Source organism: Grammomys surdaster, unplaced genomic scaffold, assembly GCF_004785775.1.
Source record: "Grammomys surdaster isolate TR1022 unplaced genomic scaffold, NIH_TR_1.0 126978, whole genome shotgun sequence".
NCBI classification, from domain to species: Eukaryota; Metazoa; Chordata; class Mammalia; order Rodentia; family Muridae; genus Grammomys; species Grammomys surdaster.
Genome location: NW_021621763.1, coordinates 21092 through 40494, shown reverse-complemented (window position 1 = coordinate 40494; position 19403 = coordinate 21092). Strand labels below are relative to the sequence as shown.

Sequence of the window (19403 nt, the reverse complement as noted above, 5' to 3'; positions counted from 1 at the left end):
GAGAGAGAGAGAGAGAGAGAGAGAGAGAGAGAGAGAGAGAGAGAGAGGAATTGCAGGTCACAGTTCAAGTAATCCAACCATGGCTAACTCTGAATCATTAAGTCCAAGAATCTAATAGTTGCTCTGTCCCAAAAGGCTGTTTATCTCACTTGGCCTTCTGTATATGCTGAAATAATGAATAAATGGGCTCCAAAACAGACAAAGACTAAAACCTTCCTTCACCCATGTCCTTATATAGTCTTCTAGCAGAAGGTGAAGCCCAGTTTAAAGGTGTGTTTCTCCTGCCTCAATATCTGAATCACTGGTGGGTCTTCCTACATCAAAGCTCCAGAATAGATGGAAATTTTAATACTCCAAACCAAATAGCAAAGATTTCATAGGTGTATCCTGCATTTCTAAATCATAGTTCTTTGTACCAACCCTTTCTGCTGCATGTTTGGGGGCCACTCTGTACCGGCCCAAACTGCTGCTCCGGTCCTCAGGTCAGGGTCTATCAAGAAAGAGTGGGGATGGAGGGGCAAGAGACATGAAGAATGGAGACAAGACAGAGGGTCTGATCAAGTCTCTCTTTATTGAAAGGAAATCCTGGGTATTTATGCCCTTTACCACATGCCTTGCCCTCTTGGACAAGCAGGGGAACACAGCTGAAGGCACTATGTCATGTGCCGTGCAGTGTGGATACCACGTGCACCTTACAGCTGGGAGCACTAAACAGCAAATAAAGATATGTGAGAAAAACAAGATGTTTATCAGAGTGTGCTCAGGTGTTGTAGGCTGTTGAAAACAAGTCTCTTCTCAATGTATATGGCCTGAGGTGTCTGCAAAGATGATAGCTGCTTTCTGCTAGGAGTCAGCTCCCAACAGTTCTTTACAGATATAGTCAAGTTGATAACCAAGAATAGCCATTACAAAGGGCTACTGATGTATTTGAATTAGATTCATTATTGTTGTTATTACTGGTATTTATTATTATTATTATTGAAATTAGATTCTTCTCTCATACATACATCCTGACCTGAGTTTCCCTTCCCTTAGGTTTTTTTGTCAAGCTTATTTGTGGAAAGTGTTTATTATCTAAGGAATGTGCTGGTTCTTCTTTTTTCACCTAACTTATGTGTACTACTTTTACTTATGTGTACTAACTTATGTGCACAATTTTACATCTAACTTATGTGTATCATGTGCAAATAAAGATTCTTTCTTCGAACTTTCCAGTATTTATCCTGTTGATTGCTAGTTGCCTTATTGCTCCAATGAAGACTTCAATTGTCTTATTGAGTAGCTTTAAGAGAGTGAGAAACCATGACTTGCTTTTGGGTTTTGTACAATGGCTTTGAGTTTCTCTCCATTCAAGTTGATACTGACTATGGGCTTGTCCTATACTGCCATAATTATATGTAGGTATATCACCTGTGAGCCAACCTCTCCAGAACCTTTATCATGAAGGGGTGCCTTCTTAAAGTCCTTGCCTGGCCAATTTAATGATCTTGGTTTTTGGTTTTGGTTTTTGTTTTTTGATTTCTTCTTTCAATTGGTTTACATGGTCAATTGTATTTTTTATTTTTATATATTGAAATATTCCTACATATATTGGGACAAAGCTTGATTGGTTGTTGTAAATGATATTTTTAATGTGTACTTGGAATCTGTTTGCAATTATTTGATGAGTATTTCTGTATCAGAGCCATAAGGGAAATAGATCTGTGGTTTGGGTATCAGCATAACTGTAGTCTCATAAAATAAATTGAGCAATATTCCTTCTGTTTCTATTTTGTGAAATAATTTCAGGAGTATAGGCAATAACTCCTATTGGACTGTCTGGTAGAAATTTGTGTGAAATCATCTGGCCCTGGGAATTTTTGATGGGGATACTTTTAATAGCTGCTGTTATTTTACTGACAGTCTGTCACTATCAGTGTATGAGGACCATCATGCAATTTAAACTGGAGTAGCGTTTCCCTTGCAAACTTAGGTGCCTTTGATTTGGTGTATACATGTTAAGAACTAAAATGTCAGCTTAGGGCCTTTTTCCTTGGATGAGTATCTCATGGCTTTACCTACCTATCTTTTCTGATTAGTTTAGTTAAAGTTTATTTGGTTATATCTTAAAATGTCTACAACAGATAGCATAGGCCAGCAGGCCAGTGACTGCATGCTCACCATTGTGTGGCTGACTAAGCAGCAGCTGTGGTATGAGGGGTGTGTTCAGGCCTTTGTCATCCCCTCACCAACAAGCAGCCTTTCCCCCTCTCCCCCATACACTGCACCTCATCTAACCTCAGGGAGAACACCCACCATGCCATGGGGCTCATCTACATAGGATACCTGAGCTACAACTTCAGCTAGAAAAACATTCAGCACTTTTTCAGTGGCTACACCCACCTCTTGGAAATCAACCTCAAAAATTGGTAAGGTTTTGTGGAGTTTGAGGACTCCCATGATGCAGACCACGCTGCCGTTTAGGAGCTGAACAGCAAGGAGCTGTGCAGTGAGCACGTGATCATAGAGCGGGTCTTGGGACCTGCTGGGACTGAGATGACAATAGTTACAGAAACCACAGTGGTGGATGTAGATACAGCAGTCAGAGAACTTCTTGCAAAGACAAATATGGACCAACTGTTCATACAGAATACAGGCTTATTATAGAAAATCTGTCTAGTCTTTGCACTTGGCAAGACTTAAAGAATTTCATGCAGCAAGAAATGGCTTATGCAGACGCTCACACAGAATGAACAAATGAGGGTGTAATTGAATTTAGATCCTTCTCTGACATGAAGCGTGCTTTGGATAAACTAGATGGCACAGAAATAAATGGCAGAAATACTAGGCTTATTGAAGATAAGCCACGGACAAGCCATAGGCACTCTTACTCTGGAAGTAGACCCAGATCACGGTGTAGAAGATCTCAGAGTAGGAGTCTAAGAAGCAGCTGCAGTAGATCTCAAAGTATCTCAAAAAATCACTCAATCTAGGTCTTGGAGCAAAGATAGATCCAGATCCCACTCACAAGGCAGGAAATCCAGATCAAATTGCAAATCTAAGTCTGATCCAGGTTCTCATTCACACTCAAGAGGCAGATATAAGGATAAGTATCAAAAGTCACGAGGTAGGTCACATTCTCTGTCCTCCAAAGAAAATGGAAAGGGACATACAAAGTCAAAGTCCAGATCCCGGAGACAGTCTTGATCCCATTTGCCTCTGCCTGCTCCACCCTCAAAGACTCATTCCATGTCCCCTTCATCAAAGAGCTTCAAAGTCCACTTCTAGATCGCGTTCAAGGTCCAGATCAAGTTCCAGAGATCAATCCTGAACTCTAGGGTTTTGCACACTATATGGGAACACTTTTCTATTTGTTTAGGCAGTTACTCTTCCGAGTTTGTACTCTGACTCTTCTTCAAGAGGATTTCCTGAAGAGGGAACAAGGAATTTGATTTATGGCCAAATTTAATGAGAAAAAGATGAGGTTCTAAAATGGTGGTATGAAGCCTCTCCTTTCTTTGTAAAATTAAGATAATTTTGATTTTGTAGCCTTTGAGCCAAAATAACTTTTTTTTTAAAGATTAAGCTCATTTAGATTTTTAAAAAAGTATTGCAGCAGGATCTGGTGCAGGGGTCTGTTGTTTTGTTTTGTTTATTTTTAAATTAACTGTTCAACCTTTGAATAGTGCAGGCTTTAGAGGGAGAACCCAAATTTTCAATTATGTTGGCTTTTTATAAAGCTTGAGTTATGTAGGATTTAAATGAAAGTTTGTTACCAAGATGATTGCCTTATTGAATAGGTCACTACCCTTTAAGGCCCTTTAAGTGTTGATATCTGCCATTTGTTGGGACAGTGTAAATTATACATGAGTGTAAAACAAGACAAGCCTCAGACCAGCAATAAATTGTTCAGTTCGGCTAACCTTATTTCATGCTATTAATCAAATCTTTTGTCTACCCCTTTAATAAGTTGAGTTAAAAGTAAAAGGGGCTTTGTAGTGTCACAAGTTAAGTAAAAGAAACTGAAGGATTACAATTTGAACTCTTCAAGAAGTAGGTCTTAGCACTTGGGATCTTGTTACCCTGTGCTCTGGAAGTGGTCATCACGATTAGTGTTAGTGTATGGTTTGGTGGTCTTTAATGTTTTGAAAAACAGATGTAGCCTTTCTTTAGTTAGAAATTTAGTTATTCAAAGTTGAAAGCATATACACTGCATTTTTTTTGCTGAAAGATGATTTTATTTAACAGGTGCTTAGCAAACATTTGGTAAGATATTTGCTGGTTAAAACTCCAATCAGTACCCTTTGTATTAGTGGGACATTTATGATTTGTTTGGAAAACAGTGACATGGATAAACTAAAACACTTCATACTTTATAAGTAAAGCACTATGGATGCTGTGGAAACCAAGTTAGTGCAAGTATTTAGGAATAACTAGATTTGCAGTTTCCATGAATCCAAAAGCCCAGTTAGTTGAGACTACAATCAATAATTACCTTACAGCCTTTCCATTATTCAGACATTCATAAAGTCATTTCATGCCAAATACTTACCCTCATTCTTTAGTAAAGGTGTAGATGGATTGGCTCAGGTGTAATACGTTCCTCAGCTGTTATTATATAATCTAGAAAAAGTTGGATTATAGATTGTAATGTAGAGTTAGTTTATAGGGCTAAATAATCAGGGGACACGCAATAAAGCAGGATGAGTGGAAAAATAGAGTTCAAGGGTCTAGGTAGGTGAGAGTAACTGAGAATACTTGGGAACAGGGAAAGGGGAATGCTTTCAAGACATTTATCCTATTACAAAATCTTAAAGACTAACTCTAGGAATACAATGTCAAATAAAGCTACTGCTTTAGGTATCTTTTCTTTGATGTGTTTTTTTAGATGTTTATAAGAAGTATGTTTATTTTTCCAGTATAAATTTCAGAATTTAAAGAAAATTGTGTCTGGTTATAGTTTACTATTTTACCTACTTAAAAACAAATGTGATGGCTCTTTAAGAATTGGGTTTGACCAAAGTTCTCTTTGTTTTCCGGGAAAACTATATAAAAGCTTTCTGAGCCACAGCCTTTTAAAGGGGGAAAGGGTAACAGTAAATTTTGACTTTCTGACTGCATGCAACTTCAGCTGAGCTTGCCCTCTGTTAGTGTGGTAGTACAGAGGCATTAGACTATTTTTTAGCTTCCCTAATATAATGAATAGGTAAATGTCAATACCCATACAATTTTTCTACTGGAGACAAAGCCCATTTTATTAAAAATATAGGCTTTTATACCTGTAGACCCTAGTTATTAAATGCACTAGCAGAACAAAGAACTGCATTTAAAGGATTGGCCTTAGCAGAATTGACTGACTTAAAGTGTTTTAGTTCTTTCCTGATGAGTGAATTCAGTTCCCTACCAACTAACACACATTATCTAAGAATCCCACCCTGCACACATTGGTTGGTGCCCTGGGTGGATTATCAACAACTCCAACTGATAAAAGAAAGGACAAGAGAAGTGTGGAACATCTTGAGTCCTGTTGGATGTGATAGTGTTTCTTGATATGTATGCCACAGTGCCATTTTGGCCAGTTTGAGTCCTACCTACTTCAGCCTTTGTTCCCACTCCTCTTGTGTTAGCAATGCTTTAATCTTGGATATTCTTATTTTTTCCTACTTTGTTAACCTACTTTATGCTTTATCTCAATAAATTGCTTACCAATGGAAAGAAAATAAAATGTTTACAACAGCTTGCTTCTTAGGTCCAATTGCTTGGAATATCTGTACCTTTACTCTGAGATACTCTATCCTTGAGTTGAGTTTGGTTTCTTGGATCAGCATAATGATGGAACCTGTTTTTACATAAACTCTGTTATTCTCTGTCTTTTTATTAGGGAATCAAAACTGATTATACTGAGAGATATTAATTGCCAATAGTTATTGATTCATTGTATCTTATTATTATTCTTTCGGCAGTGGTGGTGGTGGAGTGGAGGTACATTTGTATAGTGGTGTGTGTGTGTGTGTGTGTGTGTGTGTGTGTGTGTGTGTGTGTTGCTTCTTTTTCAATTAATGGTCTGAGAAATTTTATTTCCTGTAATTTTTGTGGTAATAATTAATCTCCTTAGATTGGAATTTTCCTTGTAATGCCTCCTATAAATCTGCTTTATAAAAAAAAATATTGCTTAAACTTGACTTTATCATGGAATGTCTCAGTTTCGTTGTCTATGGTGATTGAAAGTTTTGCTGGGTATAACAGTCTGGGCTGGCATCTGTTGTCTCCAGAGTCTGTAGCACATGTGTCTAGACTCATTTGGCTCTTAGAATATCTTCAACACTTGAGAATCTCAGGTTACCTCACAATATTAGTGCAGGTTGAACCGAGATTCCAGAGACAAGAATGAGACACCAGGGGTCTCCGTATTCCCCAGAGAGGGAATATTGTGTTAACCAATAAGTCTGTAGGAACTGTAAAATGAGACTTCCTAGTCCTCAAGACTCCCTGTGATCAATCTCTTCCCAAGACTTTAGAGGAATTTGAGACCTCCACCTGGACTGTCACTTCTGTATGATGAATTTGGTTAGGCACTTCTATTTGGAGAGATAGGAGAAGTCAGATATGGCAAGCTGACTCAGTGTCCATAATATGTTTGATATGTCACTGGACTCAACCTTGGAAGTCATTCAGGCTTCCAAACCCAGCACTTAGAGAGCACCATCTGCCAAAACTTAAACTAAGGCCTATTCTATCACAGTCCATGGTGTTAGGGAATTATCCAAATGTCCTATCCTTACTTTTTGTCTTCCAAATTTCTGCCCCTGGCTAATGCTTCCTGTTAACTAAATTGTATCAAAGCACAGTACAGGTTTTGTAATTAAAAGCTCAGTCCAAGAAAGGCTCCCTAGTAAACTGGGTTCCTGGATGCCTAATGTATATGCCAGACTGCTAATATATACTTTCTATTCACTTAAATCCAAAACCTAGCAATATTTTTGGCTACCCTATATTTCTGAAGGTTCATTCCACTAAAATTCCAGAGACTAGACTAGACTAGACATGTATACACTTATGGTCTCAGAGCCCCTGACAGTGTGGACCAGTAAGATGTTCAAAGAGCTCCTGAAAGTGCTTTTCTGAGATCTGAGTACCCAAAACCTACTTTGATCAATTGCTGTCTCACACTGCAGAAGGATCTGATACCTGCACTATAAAGGAAACAGATCAGAAGGTAGACTGGACTCACAAGTCTGGAGGGAAGTTTGGTGAAGGAGTCTTCTGTTTGGTATTTGAACACACTGGAGAGATCTGAAGCAGCCACTATCCAAGATTCAAAATCTCTGTGAGAAAGACATCACTAGGTTCTCCCTGTCTGTCCAGGGTATGAATATGTGTTGACATTTCATGCAGCGTGTGTGTGTGTGTGTGTGTGTGTGTGTGTGTGTGTGTGTGTGTTTCTCTGGTTTATGTCAGTTTTGTTTTCCTGCAATGAACAGTGACTTTCTCTGATATAAGGACTCACCCCCCAACATGGCTTAAGACCTGTGCCCTATACTCTTTGGGGGACCTGAATAGTTTTGGCTTTGTCATGTCCTTCTGAAAAAATACCATGCAAAAAACAAACAAAACAACAACAACAACAAAGCCACCTGTAATTTTTCTTTTGTCCTAGGACATTGATCTACCCATACAGGCTTGTTACTTAGCCATTTTAAAGATAGGGTGGTTGTTATCTTTGAAAGACCAACACCTGTCATGTCCTGCTTATGGACAACCTGGACAGCCTGTGAATGTTCTTGATAATACCTTTTAATATTTTTCTCAGGCGCACTCTTTAATTTATGGTTTGTTTCTGAGACTGAAAAAAATGTTGATGTATGTTTTCCATTGTTATAACAAATCACATCTCTATGAATTCATAGCTATTCTAGTTATATGTGGTTTTAACTTATCTATTTATCCTTCTGACCTTATACCCATCTTCCACTTGGTTTTACCTGAGATAAAGTTCCAAATCTTAGAAGTTGACTATTTACTTCCTAAAGAGGTCAATATGGATGACAAGTCTTTAATGGAATCATTATTCCATCTGCCCCCATGTCTATGAAACCTTCTATTTCAATGTCACTTATTTGTATTTTTAAATTTTGGTCTCTGAGCATTTACAGCAGTTTGCCAACATATTTGTTTACTAGTCTGTTGGAAGCCTACTCCTAGCAGAAAGTGGCTATCATCTTTGCAGCCATCTTGAGCCATATACCCTGACAAGAGACTTGTTTTCAACAGCCTACAACAGCTGAGTACACTCTGATACACATCTTGTTTTAGTGCCCCTAGCTGCAAGGTGCACATGATAAAATGTCTTCAGCTGGATCCCCCTGCTTATGCTTATATATACACATGATTTCCTTTCACTAAATGAGACTTGATCAGACTCTCTGTCTTGTCTCCATTCCCACTCTCTCTGTTGCTAGATCCTTACCCACAGACTGGAGCAGTAGCTCAGGCCTGGACAAAGTGGCACTCAATGCAAGGCAGCAAGAATGAGAGACCCAGTGAGGGACATTACTGGAAGAAGGGTTGACTGAAAATTCAGAAGTGAAACAGAGGTGATTGTTGCAGGAAACTGCCGTTTTGAGACTAGTATGTCATAGTAATGAAAAAGGGGCAAGAAACAAGTCAGCCTGAACTCAACTCTGTTTGTGTTTTGTTGTTTGCTGTTTATGTGTGTCAATTGTCTGCTTTTGTTTTGCTGTTTGAATGCTGTTTCATGTTCAAAAGAAAAAGAAACACATAGAATCCAAAATACGACCAAAGGTTGATGATGATTTGTCAGAGTCAGACTGGGACGACCTAGAGGAAGAGGCAGCCAAATATTATGACCTTGAATGACACTCTTCCTGAAGGCCCCCTCCCTGTGTGTCTCCACCTCCAGATGCTGCTGCTATGGAGATGGTGATTGTAGATCATAGAGAGGAGTTACAGGACAAAATTTCTCTCCTTAAACAACAATTTTCTCTTCTTAAACAACAAATAGTGTTAGAGGAAGAGTATCAGGACTTAATTAATCAGCTACAAAAATTAAAGACAGGGAAGAGGTCTCAAGAGGGCAAGGCCAACTGCAAAAATCACCCAGGTCCTTGCATTCCTCAACCAGTAGTCCAAAGGCAGCCCCTGTCCTCTAGCTTTCGTTCAGCCACAGATCAGCCAGAGGAGGAAGAGGCTGAGGATTTCCCTGTATCAGAGACTAGAGACACTCAAGGGGTTGCTTGGAGACATGACACAAGGTTTATTTTTCAAATCATTAAAGAATTAAAAAATGCAGTGTCACAATACAGTGCTACTGCTCCTTTTACTCTTGCAATCTTAGAGTCTACTGCAGAGGAGTGGCTGATTCCTGGTGATTGGAATACTTTAGTGAGAGCAGTTCTTAATGGTGGAGACCATCTTATTTAGAAATCAGAGTATCATGAGAATTGTAAAGAGACAGCTAGAAGAAACAATCAGGCAGGCAATGGGTGGTCCTTTGATGACTTAGTAAGAGAAGGGCAATTTGCTTCTAGTGATAACCAGATGCAATATGACCCAGGCTTATTCACTCAAATTCAAAATGCAGCCATGAAGGCTTGGCATAAACTCTTGGTAAAGGGAGACCCTGGTGCAGCTTTGACAGCAGTCAGACAAGGGCCTGAAGAGTGATTTTCTGATTTTGTTCATCAATTAATGACAACAGCAGGGAGTATTTTTGGTAATGCAGAGGCAGGTGTAGATTATGTGAAATAAGTTGCATATGAAAATGCCAATCCTGCCTGCCAAGTGGCCATTAGACCCTACAGGAAAAAGAAAGACCTTACTGGGTATATCAGACTCTGTTCTGACATAGCTCTTCTACCAACAGGGCTTAGCTATGGTGGCTGCCATGCAAGGACAATCAGTAAGAGATTTTTTGGCAAATAGAGACAAAAAGACCTGTTTTAAGTGTGGCAAGCCTGGACACTTTGCAAAATATTGCAAAGCAGAAAATGAGTTAACCTAGAGACAGCCCAGAAAACAGCCTGTGTTATGCTCACTTTGCAAACGTGGAAGGCATTGGGCTAATGAATGTAGGACCAAGACAGATGCATAAGGAAACACCTTTTTCCATAATCAGGGAAATGGGAACAGGGGCCAGCCTCAGGCCCTAAGCCAATACAAGCCAAAACAGGCTTATGGGGCAGTTAGTTTCATACCAGCAAACAATAACCCCTTTCAGAACTTAATAGAGCAACACCAGGAAGTGAAGGACTGGACCACAGTTCTGCCACCCACACAATATTAACCCCAGAAATGGGACCTCAGGCCTTACCCACTGCAGTGACTTTATCAGATCCGCCATCTAACTTAGATCAGGCCATAAAGGCTCATGAGTTATATCACCTTAATTCTAAAATTTTAAAGGTCATGTTTAAAATTACCAGAGAACAAGCTAGACAAATTGTCAAAAAATGTCAATCATGTACTACAGTTTTCCTGGTTCCTCAGTTGGGTGTGAATCCAAAGGGACTGATACCAAACAGTCTCTGGCAAATGGATGTTACTCAGTATAATGAATTTGGAAATCAAAAATATATACATGTATGTGTAGATACATACAGTGGTTTCATCTGTGCGACATTACAACCTGGAGAATCAAGCAAACATGTGATCACTCATATGCTTGCTACAATCGCTGTATTGGGTGTAAACAGATCAACACTGACAAGGCCCAGGTTATACAAGCTCCATCAATTTTGTGAAAAATTGAGAATACTACATGAAACGGGTATTCCATATAATCCTCAGGGCCAAGGTATGGTAGAAAGGGCACATCAAACCATTAAATGTCAATTCGAAAAAATTAAAAATGGGGAATGGTACCTTACCAAGGGATCCCCCAGAAATATCCTTCATCACACACTCTTTATTTTAAATTTTTTAACTTTAGATTCTGAAGGAAAATCTGCTGCAGATAGATTTTGACATCCTGATACCAAAAAGAATTTTGCAACAGTCCTCTGGAAAGACTCATTACCTGGAACCTGGAATGGGCCAGATCCAGTGCTTATCTGGGGAAGAGGTTATGTCTGCATATATTCCCAAACGACAGATTCCACACACTGGCTGCCAGAGAGACTGATAACACAAATAGACAATAATAATAAATCCAGGGAGGAGAAACCCACTGAGAAGCATATTTTTTCTTTGCAGGAAACATGAAGATGCTTCACAATTGTCTTCAAACTGGAAGAGATCAACCAGCAAACCTGACTTGGGAAGTTCTCAATGCAGAAGGAGACATTATCACCAACACCTCCAGGGTGGCTCTATTGGACTCTTGGTTTCCCAACTTATGATTTAGTGGGATACATTGTTTAGACCCAAGAAAGAACCCATTAGCACAGCTACTGTAGTTGTTTTTGGGGTTTGAGATTGACTGGGGCAGGGACAGAGATTTCCTTACTTGTTTTTTTAAGACAAAGCTATGATCAGTTCTGTACTTCTATAGATTTAGATTTAGAAATAATGGAATCTGCTATATCACATTTGTAAAATTCATTATCCTCCTTAGCTGAAATAGTGCTACAGAATAGAAGAGGCTTATGCTTTTTACTTCTCCAACAGAGGGAATTGTGTGCTACCCTTAAAAAAGAGTGTTGCTTTTATACTGACCATTCAGGCATTGTTAAGTCTCTTATCTCTCAGGTCTATGCTGTTCAACAGACTGATGGCTTTTGAACAACAGATAGACGCTATTCAAATGAAACCCATACAGGTCTGTTATTATAGGCTAGAAGTAGGGAACTCTAAAACCTCTGTCATTCAGACTGACGAGGATTAACCCCTAACTTAAACGCTAAGCCGGATAGTCAATGACAGGTAAGAGAACACCTCAAGACCTTTGCCCCTAACTGGGAGGCCTCACCATCCTAAGACAGGAGCTCAACCAATGTCTGTTAAGTATCCAAAGATGGGAAATGGAGGCCGGGGTCCTTTGTGCCAACCTAAGGCAGGCACGGTTTCCATGTTGAAAAAAAAAATTAAAAAGGGGGACCTGTTGGGAGCCAACTCTTAGCAGAAAGAGACTATCATCTTTGCAGCCATCTCAGGCCATATACCCTGACAAGAGACTTGTTTTCAACAGCCTACAACAGTTGAGCACACTCTGATAAACATCTTGTTTTGTTGTTTAGTGCCCCCAGCTACAAAGCACATGTGGTAAAGTGTTTTCAGCTGCATTCCCCTGCTTATGCTTATATATACCCATGATTTCCTTTCAATAAATGGGGCTTGATCAGACTCTCTGTCTTGTCTCCATTCTTACGTCTCCATCTCCACTCTCTCTGTTGCTAGACCCTGACCCACGGACTGGGGCAGCAGCTCAGACCAGGACACTAGTTTTTCCTGATTTTTTTTGATTTAGCCACTCAACCTGTTTTGACCTTAATTATCTCCAGAGAGATGTTTTTAATAATAGGCGTTAATACCTTTAATTGCTCTGTTGCTGAGTTTCTCCCATATTAACAAGGAATGATTGAATCAAATTTGAAGGAGGCCTATTAGGGCATCTTCTGATGGCAAAGAATCATGTTTCCTATCCCTGGTTGATAGCATTCATTAGTCCAATGCCAGTGTTTGCCACAGCTTCTGCATATTTCAGAAGTCTAAGGTATTTTCTTTGGATTATTTCTAAATCAAAACAACAGCAGAAACAACAACAAGAAGCATTGCTTCTAGGAATATCTTGCCTGCAATCCATTTTCAAATGACCTTGCTTACTACGATTAAAACATCTGCCATCTTGATTTTTCTTAATACCTTTAGAAATTATTTCTATCAAGTTAGCATCATAAACATGTGATGCAGAAAAAAGAGAAAATTGTCAGTGGCAAACATGGTTTTTGTTAAACAAGCTGCCAATGATCTTTGTCAGGAACTTCAGTGCCTGGATGGTTTTGCTGGTAAGCAACTTCCTATAAGTTTATATAGAAAAAAACCCTATGACTGAGAGCCTTGGGGCTCAAACCCATGCCATGAACCATGGGGAACCCTAAAGGAGGAGGAGAAACCCTTAGGCCTCCCAAGTGTCTGCTAAGAAGACCCAGCTTTGTGAAATTGAGATCACCCACCTGTGGTACATACTCAAGAGGAACAAACCAGCACATATTATCAGATGCCCAGATATGCAAACCATCCTTAGAATCCCAGTTCCATCATCTAAGAAGCAATTATGGGAATTTCTGGGATCTGTCATGTTGTGTAGACTCTAGGTTTCAGTGTTCACTGAGATAGCCAAACCACTGTATGAGGCCATTAGGGGACAAGGAGATAAGATAGAATAGACCCTTAAGATAAGACACTGCTTTTGAGATCTTGAGAAAAGCCTTGGAGGCACTGGCCTTGGCCACTCAGAAATACACAAATCCTCCTACCTATACATAGTTGAAAGAAAAGTGATAGCCAATGGGGTGCTCACCCAAACTTTGGGCTCATGAAAAAGACCTGTGACTTATTTCTCTAAGAAGCTAAGCCTGGTGGCCAAAGGATTGTCAGCCTGCCTCTGGATCATACCTACTACTGCCTTGCTGGTTAAGGACAGTGATAAGATAGCCATGAGACAGGAAATTGCTATCACCACCCCCATGCTATTGAGAGGACCCTCAATAATTCACCAAGCCAATGGCTGTCCAATACCAGATTGGTATACTTGCAAGTGCTACTTTTGAATCCCTCTCACATCAGATATAACCCATCATCTGCCCTAAACCTAGTCTCCCTGCTACCTGACCTATCCTCAAATGTACAGCATGTTTGCTCTACTGATTTTGTGCATATCTAAAACATCAGGCTGGAATTAAGTGACATATCCCGGCCAGGTGCAGAACACATCGACTTCATAAATGGGAGTGGCTTCATCCAGAATAGAATCAGGTATGCAGGGTCAGCAGTGGTGGACTTGGACTCTGTTGTTTGGGCATCTGCTCTGCTGTCAGGCACATCAGCTCATAAGACTGAGTTAACAGCTCTAACTCAGGCTTTGCAGTTGGCAGAGGGGACTGTAGCCAACATTTGTACTGACAGCAGATATGCCTTTGCCATGGCTCACGAATATAGGTCCATATATCAAGAAAGAGGATTGTTGACTGCTAAAGTAAAGACCAGCAAAATAAGGAATAAATACTTGCTTTGCTGGATGCATTATGGCTTCCTCTCAGTTGCTATAATTCATTGCTCTAGGCATCCCAAAGGAACATCAAAATAGCCTGAGGAAACAGACAAGCTAATAAATTCACAAGAGAGGCCACAAAAGCTTCCACCACCAACATTCTGGTAGCCTTGCCACCTCCTGAGTTCCCTGCCATCCCTGAATATACTACTGAAGACTAACAAGATCAAAACAAATGCAAAGAAATTTACAGAAGAGACAGATGGCTGCTAACCAGTGAGGGCCTTACCCTTCTGTCTAAGAAGATTGGTATGATACTCATCTATCAGATTCATCAAGCTTCACACCAGGGTCACCAAAAACTAAAGGATTGCTTCAAGGGGCAAGATACAAAACATTTCATTTAGGATTCTTGATTGATCAGGCAATTTCACACTGTCCCACCTGCCAGGCTGTGAACCCCTCAGACCATAATCAAGAAGTACCAGGAAATAAAATCAGGAGCAAACAGTCAGGGGCTAATTGAGAAAGATCATACAGAAATAAGGCCAGGAATGTATGGATATAAATAGCTGCTAGCTTTTATAGATGCTTTTCAGTATGGGTAGAAGCCTACTCTACAAATGAGACAGCCGTGTGGTAGAAAAGAAGCTTCTGGAAGACATTATACCCAGGCTTGGTTTGCCTATCCTGCTTAGATCTGACAATGGACCAACCTTCAACTCTCAGGTAACTGAAACTTTACAATTGATTCTATAGTTGAGAAGATGAATTGGACTTTGAAGGAGGCCTTGACCAAATTAACCCTTGAAACTGGTGGTGACTGGGTGCCTCTGATACATTATGCTTTGTATAAAGCCAGGGAATACTCCTTATGCATTGGGTCTTAACCCCTTTGAGATTCTATATGGGAAATCCCCTCCCATGCTTCCTAACCTCCAGTATGACATTCTGGCCAAATATGATCAACATATGTTCTTAAAATACTTGGAAGCAATCCATAGAGTCCAGAAGCAACTCTGGCCTGCCATACTATGAGTCTGCCCCCCAACCCAGGGAAATGTCCTCACACCATGATCCTGAATGTACCAACATCTGTTAAGGTGGATGGGATCCAGACATGGATACTACACGCTCATGTTAAGCCTGCCAGGAGAGAGGAAGCTCCCAGAGGAACTGACAAAAGAACAATGGAAATTCATCCCATACCCAGCTGATCTGTTAAAATCGCAACTTCAACATTCCTAATTCTGCTCACTTTTGCATCTTACAACCATCACAGCTAATCCTCATCAGCTCCTCATCCTCACCTGGATAATTATTCACCTTAACCAAAAGTTTGTCACTCACCAGGTCACTCACATTGTCCCCACTTGGGACTTGGTTTTTATACTTTCACTTTGACCAAGATTTGTTGCATCATCAGTTAGACCTCAATGGGAGAATATGTTCAAAAATAATATTTTTATATGTGCTTAGAACATCAGGCCTATAAGAGAGGCTTTGAAATAGCCTAAGACTACTGCTGTGCACAGTGAGGTTAGGAAAACATAGGCTGTAACTACTGGGCCTACCTTTATTAAAATATGATTTCATTAAGCTAGTAAGAAATGGAAAAGCATCACATTTTATCACACATATTCATCTTGTAACCACAAGATACACAGCTTCACTGAAAGAGGGAAACAAGCTGTAGGTTAGGATGTAGTTATGTTCAGGAATGATAGGATATTCAAGAAAGGGAGGTGCTTATGATGCGCATATTCCAGGGGTAACCATTGGAAATACTCTCTCCTCTGTCTGACAAGTTGTTAGACAGGTTCCAGGGTACCTAATAAAGTCCTGCAAGGCTGGAGTTGAGTTCCTTTCCTCTGCTTATGCCCACACCTACCCTAACATGAGAGTCCAACTTCACTAGCTTCCTGTCTCAACAACATTCAACTTTACCACTTAGATAAGGAACCCTCCATCTGTGGAAGCTTCTTTCCAGGTACTTAATTCCTCTTGTCCTGATTTGACACAGGACTGTTGGTTATTCTTAAATTCCTAGCCCCCCTACTATGATAGAACACCTGTCTCTGGAAACTATTCACAGACCACAGAGAGTACTCAGTGTAGATGGCAGCCATCAGAAAGAGATAAACTGACCCTGCAGTCAATAACAGAAGAAAGTTTTTGTAGTGGAAATCAGATACCCACAGAACATTCACATCTCTGTGATCAGTTTTCTATTGAAGGACATCTAGCTTGTTTCTAATTTTTGGACATGAGGACAAAAGAAGCATGAATATGGTTGACCATGATCCCTGTGGTAGAAAGAAGCATCCTTTGGGTATATGCCCAACAGTGATATAAGTGGGTCTTGAGGTAAACTGATTCCTATCTTTCTGAGAAATTATCATAGTAATTCACATAGTGGCTGTAAAAATTTTCACTTCAACCAGCAATGGAGTAATGTTCTTATTGCTCCACGTCCTAGTCAGCATGAGCTGTTGCTCCTGTTACTGATCTTAGCCATTCTGATTGATGTAAGATGGAATCTCAAAGTAGTTTGATTTGCAATTCCCTGATATTCAAGAATGTCAAACATTTCTTTAGGTGATTTTCAGCCATTTTAATGTTTCTCTATTGTGAGTTCTCTGTTTATTACTGTAGCCCATTTTAAATTGGATTATTGACTTTTTAAGACAAGTATCATGAGTTTATATATGCATGTTTATTTTACATGTGTGTGTGTGTGTGTGTCTGTGTGTGTGTGTGTCTGTGTGTGTGTCTCTGTGTGTGTGTGTGTGTCTGTGTGTGTGTGTGTGTGTCTGTGTGTGTGTGTGTCTGTGTCTGTGTGTAATATGACAGATATTCACCCTCAGTCAGATGTGGATATGGTAAAAAAATCTTTTTCCATTTTGAAGACTACTGCTTTACCCAAATGACAGTGCTCTTTGCCTTAGAGAAGTTTGCAGTATCATGAGGTCCTATTTATTAGTTCTTGATCTTACTGCCTAGAGTATCAGTATTCTTTTCACATAGCTGTCTCCTTTGACAATGAATTCAAGCCTATTCCTCACTTTCTCTTCTGTGGGATTCATTGTACCTGATTTTATCTTGAGGTCTCTGATACATCTGGACTTGAGTTTTGTGCAGGGTGATAGGTGTGGATCTACTTGCATTATATGCAGCCATACAAGAAATTGTGATTGCATCAAGTCTGTGGATTACTCATAGTAGGATGACCATTTTTACTATGTTAAGCCTGCAGAATAATGAACATAACAGATCATTCCATCATCTAACACAATCAATTTGTTCAAAGACTTGAAGTTATTTTTTATTATACAATGCTGAATTACAAAGGGGGCTTTAATTTGATGATTCCACCTTGGTGCTAGGTAGTCTAGCAGCTTTAAATGCTAGAGACAAAATTGAAGGGTCCTAAAGACAGGTCTGTGTCATTGATTACAATTACTCAAGGGCCAAAAGAAGCTTTTACTGATTTTTGCAAAGATTGACTTCACTTGTAAATAGGATAATATCAGATTTAGAAATTGGAAAAATAGAGATTGAATATTTGGCTTTTGAAAATGCTAATTCAGGTTGCAAAGGGGTGATTAGATCTTTAAAGATGAGATCAGCATTAAGAGAGAAATGGATTAGAGATACAGCTGATATTGGATCTCATGTATATGGTGCTAATTTGATTGACGTAATTTCTTTTTTTAAGGCTTTAAGATGTTTATTTTTTACAGTTACTTATTTATATTTATATTATTTGTGTGTGTGTGTGTGTGTGTGTGTGTGTTTATGCTTTTGCACAATGCATGAGGAGAGATCAGAAAAAAACTTGGGAGATTTGATTCTCTTCTCTTAGCATGTGGGTCCAGATGACCAAATTCAGGTCATCTGACTTGGTTGCAAGCATCTCTAACCACTCAACTCATCTGTCCATTTTTATTAATTTATTATTATTCATGGTAGTGGTGGTGGTACTCTGTGTGGTGCATGTGAGTACATGGATATTTTCTGTCTTTACCTCTCCCACTGATTTTGACAGCTAGATAAAGCAATTGAACATGTCCTACTGCTTTTTATTTTGTAATGTAGAAATTGAGGCTTACTGGGGACCAGCTTTCTCACGGAAGCTTCACTCAGTCTATGAAACATGGGACTTAATCTTCCTTTAGAGCAGTTGAAAGTAACTGCTGCCCACTCTCCTTTGGTGACTATGGAAAATAATTTGAAAAAAAATCAATTGCCTTAAGACCTCATACCTGATTTTACAATTTTATGTAGTGTACCTACTTTCTATAATTCAACTATTGGTTTGAATATTAGGAATACAGTTATGCTTTCTTGGAAGTGTCTTTGACTGCTGCTCCATGAAGATGTATCGTGTTTTTCTTGTTTCCCTTTGGCAAGCAGCATCTACCTGTTTGAGCATTTGGCCTTAAATACAATGCTAATGGAGCTACCTCATAAAGATTCATAGACACTGGTGGACTCTGTCTAACGTAATGTCAGCATTTTGGACTGCTTTGTAGGGAGTAAAAATGTCACTGAGTGGTATAGATGAAACAGCCAAAATAACCATGTTAATGTTGGCAGTTTGCCTGGAGAAGATTTGGCTTTCACAGTGAACTCTTGATCCTATACATCCACTAATTCCAAAACAATTATCCGTGTGATTAAAGTTTCATGGCATTGCTTATGTGCAATTGAAGTAGCTCAGGGCTACTTCTTCATAGTTTCCTTGTCTCAGATCCAGCTCTGAAGTAGTACCAGAGCTATAGTTCCGTGAAGGCAAGCGTCATTTAGCACCCTGTGTTTGCACATGCTGTTCCCCTGCTTTGAAATAAATATCCTTGCTAACTGCAAAATCCAGCTCATAGTAATACTAATTTTTCTGTACCTCAAATATTGAATGTTTTCAATGATTCTTAGCGGAGATTAACAAATTTAAAATTCAATACAACAAATGCTTATTGATTACTTTTTTAAGTATTTGTCATTATCAAGGACATAAAGATAAATAAGAATTATAACCTAAAAGCTGTAAAGTCAAATTAACAAATAACTATAATATACTAAACAAATGATTTTATAAGAGAGGAAAACAATTACTTTTATCTTTAACAATTTCAAGCTTATTGGTTTGGGTGGAAAACAGGTGTTTTTATCTTTACGCTCTTTAGATTCATTAGCTGGGTACCTGCAAATTAAAAAAATAAGATTAGAAAATAAAATAGAAGTTTACCTGCCTGTG

At 39.3% G+C, this 19403-nt stretch overlaps 1 pseudogene; it reads left to right on the top strand.

The window, feature by feature from the left end:
* The first annotated feature begins 2301 nt into the window (after positions 1–2301).
* Positions 2302–3310, top strand: LOC114615621 (annotated as a pseudogene).
* The last annotated feature ends 16093 nt before the right edge of the window (positions 3311–19403 follow it).